Source organism: Sphaeramia orbicularis, chromosome 1 (assembly GCF_902148855.1).
Source record: "Sphaeramia orbicularis chromosome 1, fSphaOr1.1, whole genome shotgun sequence".
NCBI classification, from domain to species: Eukaryota; Metazoa; Chordata; class Actinopteri; order Kurtiformes; family Apogonidae; genus Sphaeramia; species Sphaeramia orbicularis.
The window spans coordinates 41,819,105-41,833,791 of NC_043957.1; positions in this window are offsets into that span (position 1 = coordinate 41,819,105).

Sequence of the window (14,687 nt, forward strand, 5' to 3'; positions counted from 1 at the left end):
AGACCAGACAACAGAGAGACTTGACTTTGGAGACTATATGTCATCTATTAAATTAAAAGTCCAAGTCAACATAAAAGATGTGACGCTCAGTTAGTTTGGAACAGAAACCACCACTAGAAACTCTTTCACTTTTACTGGTTGAGTACATGTCACGGCTTGAACTTTTACTTGAGTAAAGAAGTTGAATCAATACTTATCCTTTCACCGGAGCATTTTGACCACAAGTATCTAAATTTACGTTGTTTTCAGTTCTGATCTAAATACACGTTGTCAGTTAATCAAGCTTAAATGTAATGAGATGGTCGCTGAAGTTGAGAAGTCACTGGCAGCATGAACACACAAAAGACAATCGACAGTGTCAAGAAGTGCACTGTGATATCAGTGATGTTGGCATTAGACATAAGGGATTACAGAGAAAGTTCGACTCAAAAAAAAGCCGCCCCCATTAAAAGCAAACATCTGTGAAAGTCACATTGGCAGCCACGTCCCATTGTTTTAGAAAAGATTTGTTTTCCACAGTAGGATAGTTCTAAGACATTAAAAAAAAAAAAAAAAAAGTATTTAATTAACTTCATATAAGCATCCTTTGTGTAGCAACACATGACCGTCTTTTCTGTGATTGTGCAAACAGTTATTGTGTTCATTGCACAAGATGAATGTAAAGTTGGCTGGAGTTGCCTTTGTTGTCTCATACACAGCAGGCTGAGGGTTTGATTAGATCTGGAAATACTATGTAAAGCTATTTGTTGATCATGTGATTGCCATGTAAGACACAAAAGTGATTAGCAAACATAGAGAAGCCAATCTTCAATTAGAAGCTACTTCCTTGTTTTGCTTCACTTACATAATTACAGAGGTGTGTGAGTGTGTTATACAAGATTGCAGATCTCAGCCTGAGAACCGTGTAACACGTTTAGTGAGGACATGACCTGAAAAAAAAAAAAAAACAGTTATCTAGATGACATCTTTATATCAAGACAGATTCCATAATGGTGACCTTTTCCTACTCTTACAGTACAGTTAAGGATAGTTATATTAACACTATAAAATCACATATGCTAAATGTAAAACACAAGTTCTCAAATGTACAGTGCAGCATCCTAAAATGTACAGTAAAATGAAACTTAAAACATGATTAAAAGTAAAGCATTTAAAAGCAGCGTAGGGTTTCCTTCTCTGTGGGTTCCAGCCAAGCCAAATGTTGGCTGAGACTGCATAACGTGCTGTACCTCTCTTAGTAAAATTGACACTGACATTTAGGGTTAATACCGCTTGTCACTGTGATTTCTGCAAATATGGCCTTACCGCTAAGTGTTCCAGCAGCTGTGTGTGTGTGTGCGTGTGATTGTGTCTGCATGCGGTGTGGACTAAAACTGTCATTATATCTGAATCCAGTCATAATGTCCACACCTAGCAAAAGCCTTCCAGAGGTCGCCAAACACACACATTTCTCAAAGTGTAGCCATCCAGAATATAAGAGGAAACACCCGCTACCCACCCAGTGACCCTCACCCTACCTCTCCCCTGCGCCCCTCTCACCACCCTACCCCTTCAGTTCCACCCTACAGTGCAGGTCTGACAGCGTGAGCACTAAAAGCCCGCGGTGAGTCACTGTGGATGGGAGGGAGGAGAGGTGAGGGGTACAGGGTGAGGAGGAGACAATGGAAACCACTATGGGAAACAGGAATGTGAATCAGTCTTCAAATTCACACACACACACACACACAATACGGCAACTATTGTATGAAGCATGACAACAGGCCACCTGGCATCCACACACACACACACACACACGCCGTCGCCCAGGTCAGTGGTCAATTTGGTGACGGCAGACATTGGGGATTTGGACTGTCCGGATGACGACACCCAATGAGACACTTCATACAGCTTCTGCCAGGAGAAGAAGTGTCTGACATAATTGCGTTACTTTGCTTGTTTTTAGACTATAATAGATTCCAAAACAGCGAATCCGTAATTAGCTGTTTAAAGATTATAAGAACTGAATCTCTCTTCCCCTCTTGGTAATTTCTGTGACTGGTTGCTGGCTGGGGGTGTCGGGGGCCTTCCCTTGCCGATGACTCACTGATGAGCCTGTTTTGGACGAGCTGACTGCCAACAATGAGTCTGGAAAGTAAGAACAGGGATATTCCAGAGTTACGGTTGCACCATGTAGTGATAATTGCAACTTGGCGTGTTCAGATGTTTAATAAACGAGTTCATTTTTATTTAGGTAAGGAAGTGATATCAGAATGCCTGTTTGATGGCTCACGGGAGTTTCTTTTCAGGAGGGTGTGATTGCGCTTGAAGAGGTTATAGCCCTCTACACCCTCGTTTCCTGCATCTTTTACACTGTCATAGAGCCACAGGACTGACTCACTGGACACATATCCACCCTCCCAGCACCCTGCTTCACCCTAAAAACACTCAGACTGTTTTAAATGGCTGGCTTTGATCAAACTGACAGTTTAAAGGGGTATGTGAAGTGTGTGTGGCTGGAGACAGAAGGCTTGCGGTTGTGTGGTGGCTGGTGTCGTTGTTATTTGGTTTGGGGTTGATGTTGACTTCGATGCTCTGAACTCGACTAACTACATGCAGAACTGCAGGCTCCAAAATAACCTCTTATTTCCAGTGTTGAGCAGCTTTGGGCAAAGTGCCACAAACTGACAACATACATGTACTGTATATACACACACACACACTCACACACACACATCAGACTGCTGAATAATAAGCATGGGTGTGCACACAGCGAAGCAGATGAAAATATGTGCCTACACAGATAGACTGAGAACACCCAACAAGTTCAGAGGCATCAAGCTGGAATGAGCTGCAACTGAGAATAGTTTTAAGTTCACAAGCCAAACATACACACGCATTTCTAATATTATTTTAGTGCTTTGGCTTTAAAGAGTGTGTGACATTATCAGAAAACAAACACAACTCTGAAGTTCATAGCCCTGACAACCACACATGCATCACACTGGAATACACAGACACACACGTAAGTCTGACACATGACATGGTGGGACTGAAATACCACAGACTAGGTACTCTTTAATGCTGTTTTAAAGCTGCATTCTTTATTTAATGGTGCCTTATTGCACACATTGTCTCTGTTACAGCTTAACTTTTGGCTGTGTGCGTGTATGTGTGTATGATTCTGCTCATTGTAACAGTTTAACAGCTGGCTCATTATCTGAGTTTATACACACACATATGAAATACCCATCAGGCTCAACCACATCAATTCATCTAAAATATTACCTCAATCCATTCAGTCTATTTCAGGTTTCCTTTGTATGTGCGTATATATGTACATTAGCTCTGTTTTTGCAGCATGTGAGTGAATATGTGAATTATATCCTCATGGGGTCACAACTGTAAATAAAGGAGGATTTTTTAAGTCTGGAAAAGAAGACAGACAGCTTTAGTTGGTAACAAAAACAATGTGCACAGATTTTCTTTAAACCATTACATTAGTTCTTATCACCCAGATTTAGGCTTTTTTATGTTTCTCTGCAGCCACAACTTGGTCCTGATTGACAGATAAAAATCCTCAGATCTGAGAGTGAAGAGTTTACAAAATGCTTGCGGCACAATTTTTGTTATTTTGAAAATTCAATATCCAAGTAGATTTTTGCTTTCTTTCTTTATAACTTTTAAATATTTAGAATAAACACATAAATTCTCAGATTTCTTGTTTAAATACAAAGCAAAAGTGGTCAGCTCTATCTAAACAGAGGTATTACAGAGCCGTGAGGTGTTTAGATTTTCTCTGAGTAGAACAACATCTGGATGATGAACACAGACTGAAGTGAAAATCTGGCAGCGGCTGAAGAGAAGAGGGTGTTAAGAAGTCCACTTTCCATCACCTCCAACTCAGTCTGTCATCGCCGAGAGCTGCAGCGAAGTGTATAATGTAAAACAAATCTCGTCACTGGAACATCTCTGTGTTTCTGGCGTAAAAAGATTGAACACAAAAGGCTCACAGGCCTGAATCTATGTTGCAGAGTTTTGATGTGGAGGGTTTGCCAACAAGTTGACGTTAAAACCCTTAAAATTTCTCTCCTTTATACAAAATGTTCGTGCAGTTCAGGTGGCTAACAGACTATAACCGATTTCATGATACTTTAATCTTGTCTTAAAACTTAGGTTTCAAAGACTATATATATTTAATGATAAGATGACATAACCAAATGTCATATCTGTTCTCATATTGTAACAAAGGTTATGACCACATCATTAGGAAGAGCATCTTTAAAATAACAGTAGCATTAATGGCGACTCTCATTATCCTCTCACTGTACTGTTCTCTCTGTCTTCATATCGCTGTGGCTGCTAGAAATAACACACAATGTGAGCTTGTGGAAATGCCACAGGCGACAGCTTATGACAAAACTGAGACTACAAGAAGCTATTAGCGAGCTTGCCAAAGAGTCATTAGCAAACAGCGAAGTTTTCACTAAGTATGAGCAGACAGACGCAATCATGTAAGCTGTAAAACTGTGTTCCTTTTTCTTTTATCCTGTCAGAACTGTTCCTGGAGAGCAAAGAAATGGAAAATCCTCATATTGATTTCTGGGGTGAAAAAAGATGAGCCTGAGGCAGAAATAATGTGCCCACAAGTAGCAGATGATAAGTGCATATGGTTGTTTATGCGTGGGACTGCGTGTGTGAAAAAAGACTTATTGGTGCCACATATGTGTGAGTAACGGCTGGCAGTTTTGTCACCAAGAGTGTGAAGCATCACATTGTGGCGGTACATCTCTGTGACAGCTCCCAGCCTAAACACCACAGCTGGACTTTGACAGTGATAACTACTGACAAGGAGAGTGAGAGGAGAAAGGAAGGAAAGGGTAGGACCCTTGTAGATAGCAGCTGTAGGCCTGACTTCATGGCTTCACAAAGCGCTTTGAGCTCTGACAATGCAATTGCACTTAAAAGGGGAACTCCATGAATCTTAGATCTGCTCCTGCATGGTTCAAAAACAGGTTAGAAAGAATACTGCACTACGTTTGAGGACAGGCTGCAATTCAAGGGCATGAAATACAGATTATTTTAAACTTAACTTTGAACTTTAACCAGCCTTTTATGTAACAAAATTACATTTGTTTAAGTCTTAAAAGCTGTCTTTGTGGTCTCTTTCAAATATAGATTTTTTTTTACATGTGTGATTTCTTACAGTTTATTATATCTCTGCATTTTGCTTTTTTCAGTGCAAAGGAGGTGTTTCTATATTTAATCATGCAGATTAGAAATTCAAAAAAGAGAAAGCTGGAAAAAAAAAAAAAAGGTTTTTCAGCAAAATATGTCATTAAGTGAACATAAAAACAAGCATCTGCAACCACTGCCATTTCTCAAACTGGATAAAGCAATGACAGTTTCCATATTCATTACAGAGCCTCTGAACGTCCAAATGGGTCATATGTGATAATGCTGAAAAGCAAAGAAACTACAGTTTACCCAAATTATTTCAATGTATTCATACAATTTAGTGGGTCAAACTTTATTAACCCTTTCATCCATGGATTATGAGAGCCTTAATCAAGATTTTTTGTTTTTCCTCTAGGCATTAAAAAAAACAATGTGATTGAATTTTTTTTTTTTTTATGAACCTATTTGAGTTGCAAAAAGGTCCACTCAACTGGACACCATGCATTTAATTTTTGAAGCAAAGAAACATATTTACTGATATACAGTGTGAAAACTATGAAATATTTTTTTTAAATGCAGCTAATCTGACATTTTCTCCCATTTTAACATACTCTAATAAAAACAAAAAAAAAAACAAAAAAAACAACAACAAAAAAAAAAACATACTCTAATACTAGTCACTACTCACTTCATGGAGATAATATGCAAAAAAAAAAACCCCCAGCTTTTTGTAAAAAAAAAAACAAACAAAAAAACCCAAAAAAAACAAAAAAACAAAAAAACAAAAAACGTTAATTACAGTCTAATAACAATAACAAGCAATTGATTCATACTCAAACAAGTTACTGCAGATCAGGTTTATCAAGAACAATGAATTGCAGTATATGGGATGGTGCATAATCATCCACTGTGTTGACTGATATGGAACTAAAACAACAAAATCCATGAATATAAGAGAACAGCTGTAGAATAGATGTCCACTGTAGTGACCAGTATGCATGAAAGGGTTAAACATTTTAAACTAGAAGCACTCAGAGAGCGCAGACCTCCGCCAAGGCTGATCAGTGGCACCCCCCGTGGGCCCCCCCACGCCAAGGAGGTTATGTTTTTGCCAGGGTTTGTTTGTTTGTTTGTCTGTCTGTTTGTCTGTCCGTTAGTGTGGAACATAACTCAAAAAGTTATGGACAGATTGTGATGAAATTTTCAGGGTTTGTTGGAAATGGGCCCCCCCGTGGGCCCCCCCACCCCTGATCACCACCAAAATTTAATCATTTCTTCCTTATCCCATTTCCAACAAACCCTGAAAATTTCATCAAAATCTGTCCATAACTTTTTGAGTTATGTTGAACACTAACGGACAGACAAACAAACCCTGGCAAAAACATAACCTCCTTGGCGGAGGTAATAAGTAGATGCTTTTAGTTGCTGGTGACTGTTTAGGTGTTTGAGGGTTAAGTTGTGTTAAATGCATGTAAGCACCTGTAGACATTTCCTATGAAACAGCAAAAAAGTGAGTGCATCTGTCTCTTGTGTCTCCTTGTTTAAGTCTCAGTCAAACACATCCATTTACTGTCTTAATAAAGAGCTCTGGATTTTACTCACCTCTAAGGGCAAACACCTATAAAATACACATAGGGAGAACAAGGAAAGGTCTCTCTATCTAGGTTATGAAGCAGGATGGTCTCATTGCTCATCTTTACAGCTGTCAGTTAGCAGACGAGGCCAAATGTGTACGTCAGCCTTTTCTTTAATGGGGGACATAGCCAGTCTACATGGTCATTGATTTACCCCCTCCATCCTCGCTATCTCTTCTATCACCCACAGTTTAGATCAGCACCAGTTAGATCAAATTTGCCCTGGCTGTGCACGCCCGTGTGTAATGAAAATGAAGAAGAGCGAAGAAAAAAAACACTGTGTTGTGTATTGGTGTGTGTTCAATCACTTTCACCTCGTTGCATTTGTGCTTTTGCATCCGTTCTGACTGCAGCACTAAATTGAGCAGCTGTATTGTATCCTGTGAACAAAAGAGGCCCATTTGTATAAATTTGGCTTGTAGAGAGTTTGGCTCTCAAATGCGCCCCTAGCGAAGCAGATTTGATTACACGGGTATCTGTTGCACTGCCTCAGCGGATAAAACAGGCCTCCATCAATGAATAGTAGAAGTCAATGTGTCCCCCAACACCTCAAACAAAACTTCATGTATTAACGACAGAGTCAGCTCTAAAAAAAAAAAACAAGAAAGAAAGAAAGAAAGAACTGAAGTCTTGATGATCTATGTCTGCACGTTACACGAGTTTAATTTCAGTGTTTAAAGTGAAAATGAATCTTTTAAAACTTTTATTTCTACTGTTTTTGCACTTGGAAAAAGTTACAGAACTCACATTACATGCTTTTTTTTACCCCACCCCCCAAAGCGGAGGCAGTTGTTTTTAGTTCAGTTTGTTTCTTTGTTTGTTTGTTAACACTTTAGAAGCAAAACTATTGGTTGAATTCATACCAAATTGGGTGTATAGATTGCCAGTGACCCAGAATGATTACATTTTGGGAAAAGGAGGTCAAAGTTAAAATTTTTTAAGGAATTTTTAAAATCTTTTTTTTCCTGTTTACTTACAATGATCAAATGTATTGATGCTGTCTATGTCAATGCTGACCAGAGGTGTCAAGTAATGAAGTACAAATACTTTGTTACCTTATTTAAGTAGAAATTTTGGTTATCTATACTTCACTGGAGTAATTATTTTTCAGCTGACTTTTTACCTCTATTCCTTATATTTTCATGCAATTATCTGTACTTTCTACTCCTTACATTTAAAAAATAGCCTCATTACTCCTATTTCATTTCAGCTTGTTTTCATTCCAGCTTGTCATTGTTCAAAAAAAAAAAAAAATCTATCCAGAAAAATGCCGCCATCTGGACAGAGTGAATTTGATTGTGGTTGGATGAAAAGTATAACCATATACCGTTCCGACACCTGTTTGGTTTGTACGTGATCCATCACACCTGACTTTTTGTATCATTCCAATACTTATATTCAACTAATCCTCATATCTTCTGTTCCATGAAACACATGTTCATGCTCAGTAGTACACATATATGGTTTTTTAATTCATTTTCAATGGGCATATGTACGGCTGAAACAGGTAGCCTAGTGCATCCCAAATGTTTCAACATTATCATTTAAATATAACATATAGTCATTATGACCTTTAGAAAAATGTTTTTTGGGAGGTGGGGTAGTGCACTATAGGCCCCTGTGGCACCACCTAAGCTTTTGTCCTAATGGCATTTTTCCCCTTATATTTACTTTTATACTTTAAATAGTTTTAAAACCAGTACTTTTACACTTTTACTTCAGTAAAAAGCTTGATACTTCAAGTATGGAAGTCTTTTTAAACCTTAGTATTTATACTTGTACCTAAGTAATGAATGTGAATACTTTCGACACCTCTGATGCTGACATCAGCACACACACAGACATGATGACATCAGCTGGATCGATGCCAGAATAAGCTACAATACATGTGAGGGGCGGGGTTTGTTGTGCCTTGCACCACTTGTTTTATTTATGTTATAATTTTTATTTTTTTTTTGTAACTTATATTGTACTTAATCATTATGAATGAATGAATGAATGAATGAATTTATTTTGGTTTGTACATCAATCATTGCACTCAGTACATTAATTGTAATAAACGTAAAAACCAAAAATGGAATAGGCTAGAAGCAAAGGCTTATTTTTTTTGGCTATCCTTTTCACCTACACTGCTTACATCAACTTAAATGTGTACAGCATTGAGCATTCACACCATAAAAAAAAATCAGCAACAACAAAAACATATCTACCATCTCAATTCAATATTCCTAAATAATTTTAAACTTAAGGCAATTTTTTTAAAACTTCGTCAAAGGAGTGAATAACTTAAATGCATCTTTATTATGTTACAAATAAATGTGAAAATGTGAAAATAAACACCATCAAAAGTTACTCAGTCCATTTTTGTAATTAAAAAAAGCTCTACTGATCCCCCCCAATATGTATACAATTGGGAATGAATAATAGATTATTTTCCAAGCTTAATAAGAAATTAAATATTTATCCTATCAAAACAGATCAAGTTCTAACTATAATGGCCAAGTAAACAGTACTTTCACAAATGCAAAACCCTCACTTGCTCCATTTTAACATTTTAATATACTGTGTATACCTTAAAAGAACAAAAAGTTAATACAGTACTTGAGGGGTTTATTTCCCAGCTCACATGTTGGCAAGTGATCAAAACCCTACAGAAGTATCTGTCCTGCCTCTTGCTCTCTGCTTTCTTAGTAAATAAAAAACACTGAAGCTTAATGGACTGCTCACTCTTGAAAACATATGACTGTTCGTTTTCCCTATTTCTCTCTACTTACTCCTTTCCTCATTTAAAATAATGGAAATTGTACTGATCGACTAATTTTTCTCTTCAGCCACTCATCCCTGGATATTTCTCCATGTATCGTTCTCGCCATCGGGTCCAGTTGTTCCAGACCCAGCTTTCTATCTGCGGTTGAAATGTAATGCCTGGCAGGAGAGTCGACTCTCTGGCCAAACCGTGGGCCCCTCCACACACATGCAGATACACACACATACAACCTGGCACATATCCATTTCAACAAGCACAAGCTCATACACAAGCAAAACTATGCACGTACACACATGCACCACCTGCAACTTCTTCATCTAAACCATGAGGGTCCCTAAATCCCCCCCCAAAAAGCCTCTTGTTCTTAAAGCTTCAACTGCCATCTTCCACTCCACTTTCCAGTCAAAGTGCAGTTTTTTGGATGTTGTTCAAAACAGACATTAATCCACAAGCGGCAGAGATTCAGTGTTTTATATAGAGGAAAGGATTTGTAATGGTAATCTATAAGGCTGATGTCATTTATTGATGCATGTGTTCAGTTCAGAACGACTGCATGAGCTCCTGTGTGTGTGCTTACATTGGCTCAAGGAGACTGAGCTTCATTATCTCCACCTGTTGATCGTCACCCTTATTACACTAAAACAACAAGAAATCCTCCCATTTATACTGGCCCATCATGAGTTCACATTTACCACACACACTGAACTGATCGGCCAGTGGATGTGAAATAGAGAGAATAGTGGGATGGTATTGTCCATATCAGCTGTAAATGTTGGGTTTGGAAATGAATTTAGATATTAGATATGTGTTATTGTAATGGTAATGCTGTGGCCTTACTCTACATTGTCATGACCCCTCCCTTGTGGTCATGTGGGCTGCTCGTCTGTCCCTAACGTTTGTCTGCAGGTGGAGTTAGGGGCGGACCAGCGTACATGCATGGCACATCTGGGCCCAATGTGCCACGCCTATTTATACCGGCGGCAAAGCGCTGGACTCGCTCTCTCTCCTTCACAGCTCAAGGCCGACACCAGCGCCAGACCACCTGTATCTTTTCGTTACCTTTGTCTTTTGTCTTACACCATACAACACTCACACTTATCACATGCACTCACCTCAACACTCACCCCATTACTGATGCTACAGATGCCACATCACATACGGTTTACATTGTTTGCACATTTCTCTTTATTTTCAGTGTAAATAAATCACTTCATTCTTTACTGCATACTTTGTTGTCGGCGTCCTTTTGTCATGCCCAGAGCCAGGCCATGACAACATGTAAACAGTCATGCCAGTAAAACTTGAATTGAATTAAATTCAATCAATCAAAGTTTATTTCTATAGCACTTTACAACAACATAGCAAAGCCCAAAGTGCTTCACATCTAAAAGCATGATTTAATTATAAGATAAAAAAAAAAAAACAGGTTTACCATAAACATGCATAAAACAATAGGAAACAACAGACATTGATAAAAGAGACCACAGATTAAAGCCTAATAATGTCTTGCAGCTAAGGGTTAAAAGCCAGTCTAAACAGATGAGTCTTTAACCTGATCTGTCTTGTTGGAGGTCCGAGTGCTTTTCCAGTTTTGTTCTTGTTTCTGGTTGTATCATTCAACAAACATGACTGAAGTGAACTGATACAAACTTCGAAACACACATAGATCTACACACTGTATCTTCCCTGCAGAAATGTAAAGAGCTCTTGTTGATGAGGAGATGAGATTTGGAGACGGTTTTAAATTCCCAGTTTAAAATGACATCTTATTTATGGCCACTTAACTGGGTTGACATGATTGGAATGCATCAAGGTGCATGCGTGTATGTGGGTGTGCATGCATGTCTCTGCACGTACTGTATCTATGTATGTGTGGTTAGCCCCAATTGCTTTTGGTAGCATTATTAACCTCACTGGTCAGGAGCTGTAAATGAAATGTCAAACATCATATCAGTTAGGTGGAAGAGATTCTCTCTCTCGGACTCACACACATACACACACTCGATGTCTTATTGACAGCAGAAATTAACATTCTTCATGTCGGGGATATATATGCAGCGATGCATTCACGTGACAACCTGAATAGCAATGAAATGAAAATTCCAACATAATCCAAGTCTCCAGCTCCAGTAGATTGATATGTAAATGAAGGTAAATGAATCTTATCCCAGCAACCGTGACCTCAGAAAACGGGTCCACACCGGGCCGTCAATCAGCATCAGAAGCACAGGAGCAATCGCAGCAAAGCATACCTTAATAGTTCTATCAGTCCCATCATGCCCTGCATATGTATCCCTGTGGATTAGGCCTGAAATCTGCATCTATCATTATTGTGCTCTGATACTGCCATTAGAGTGTCTTTTCCCCTTTGTGGCTTCCTCTTCTATCCTCTCGCCTGAGGAAAGAATGTAAAATTGCTTTCCATTCAAAAGAGAAAGAAAATCAGGGTTTTCTTAAAGGGTGTGGAGCTGGTAGCGGCTTCCCCAACCAGCTCCAGTTCTGTCATGTGACCTAAGTCATACTATCATGAGAAGTAATCTTGTTCAGTGTGTGACAAATCATCAGAAAATGAGGCTTCCGATTGTGGCTGAGGTTGAATAAATCTTTAACTAGGGACTATTCTCTCCTCACGTGATTGCACATATATCACAATTTCAATGCAAATGATCTCACAGGTGTATGGAAATCAAACGGTAATGATCACACTCAAACTAATGCTCGGTCTCTTCATTTCTATCAGTGAGAACACTGTATCAGCAAACTAGGAGTGAACATCAGAGCTGTCCAGCAAAACCTGGTTCAACTTTCCACAGTATATCAAGTTTGGAGAGTCCAGTCTACTTTTACAGTGAACAGTATTAGTCTGTGATAATCCACAGAGTGAATAGTCTCTAATAAGTTTCCAGAGCTGTAAATTTCCGTTCCCAAATACTGTAATCTAATGTTATCATAAGCTTTTAAGACGCCTCAAAGACTGATTCAACTAGACTTCCTGGATTTTATTTTACTGGATTTGTACCTCAAAACCCTTTCTTGAGTGGAAAGACTTGTCAATTCTGATAAATTACATTAAAAACATACATGTATTGTTTACCTTAGAAACTTCAAGTATATTCGGGATGTTTTAAGCTTTTATCTGTGGATTTTCTTAGTTTTGTCAAAACTCAAGTAGATCAAAAAACTCATAAACTCATAAAACAATGATAAACTCAAGATCCTTTAAGACTTTTTTTTTTGTCAAATATGAATTAAAAAGTCATTGTCCTTCTGAAGCTACAACAAAAGCTTTCCATCTTTAATTGTCACTTTCAGAGTAAATTCCTGATTTTGGATTCCATCGTGGGAAAAAATAGATGAAACTGACAAAATGAATACAGAATAAAACAAACTTGGATAGGACTTAACTCATAAAGACCCAGTGCTACTTTTGTGTTAGTCCCCAAATTAATTTTTTTCTCTATTTAACCTTTCTTAAGGGATTTATCACCATTTGTTATAATACTATCCTCTGTATTTTGTATTTTATCACCATTTGTTATAATATTGTCCTCTCTATTTTGATTTTTTTTTCAGTGAAAATCTGGTATTTTCCTGTATTTATTTGACTGATCATGTACTTTAATCATCATGCTGAGATTACATTTGAGGGTATCATACCAAAAACAGAAAAACAAACTCAAGAAAAAGTGACTTTTTCAGTCAAATCTATTAACTGAACATAAACCAAGTGTCTCCACCCACTGTCATTAATCATACTCCATGGGTTTTACTGGTGAATCAATGTTGTAGAAGATTATGGTGTTTCCACGTTCACTGCAGAGCCTCTGAACGTCCAAATGGGCCACGTGGTATCATGAATTGCATACAGATAACACACCACTTTTAATTGCTGTGTTATCAGTACACATTATAAGATACGTTCACACTGTGTAAAATAGCACACGATTAGCGTGGACATATAACGCGATTTCATGAGATCAGTCTGCAAATGGGTCATATCTAATAACCATGAAAAGATGACAAACTGCATTTTATACCAATTATTTACATGTACTGATAGGATTAGTAGCTCTAAAGTATTAAACATTTTAGATCAGTGGATGCTTTTGGACACTGGTGGATATTTGGGTCTTTATGGGTTAAACGGAACAAAATGAAAGGCAGAAAAAAGACTACTAAACCCATCTTAAACTCTTTTAAGAACATGCACCTTGGTCTGTTGACCCACAAGCATCTATGATCTCTGGGATACTTTTGGTGAACCAGAAGCTTGGAATCAGGCCACAGAGAGCATGAAATAGGCTTTTATCATAATCATGGCCTCCAGTCTTTTGTGGTAGCCACTGCAGAAAATCCCCACCCTGCATCCTGTGCGGTACTGCTGCTGGATTGCCACACAAGTTCTTTGAGGCTCGGGTAACAGCACAAAAGAAGTGCACCAATCATGTAACAATCATGTGGATTGATGAAGACTCTTATTCAAATGCAAAATCACAACAGAGCTGCCAGGTTCCTATCAGCGCTGCAGAGTCGAGTGTGGCCTCGCAGAGTTCACACTGAGATGTGAAGCAGACTGAAACAGACTGCAGGAGGAACTGTAAGAACAGGTTATGTTTCATCTGGATTCATCTCAGCTGGTAGATTAAAGGCAGGTGTTCACACAAGGTTTCAGCCTAGAAACTCCATATGCCCCCACCCCTCCACGTATGCCCCCACGTGTGTGAGTATGAAGTAGTAGTGCATGTGTAGCATGTGTGTGTTCTTCTGTCTAAATGTTAAATCAGATTAAAATGGGGGAGAATCTGAGGGGGTGGGTGATCTGAAAGAAAGTGCTTGGCTACGCTCGCTTTACTCTGAGGTATTTGTGTGAATGACTTTGTGTGTATGAGTGTGTTTCAACGTTGGGGGTTGTTAGGACTGGAATTGCAGTTCTTGGCTTTCAGGTATTTAACCTGGAGGTGTGTGTGTGTGTGTGTGCGTGTGCGTGTGTGTGTGTGTGTGTGTGTGTGTACAAGTGTCTGCATATATGTGCATATTTCTGTGTGTGTGTGTGTGTGTGTGTGTGTGTGTGTGTGTGTGTGTGTGTGTGTGCGTGTGTGTGTGTGTGTGTGTGTGTGTGTGTGTGTGTGTGT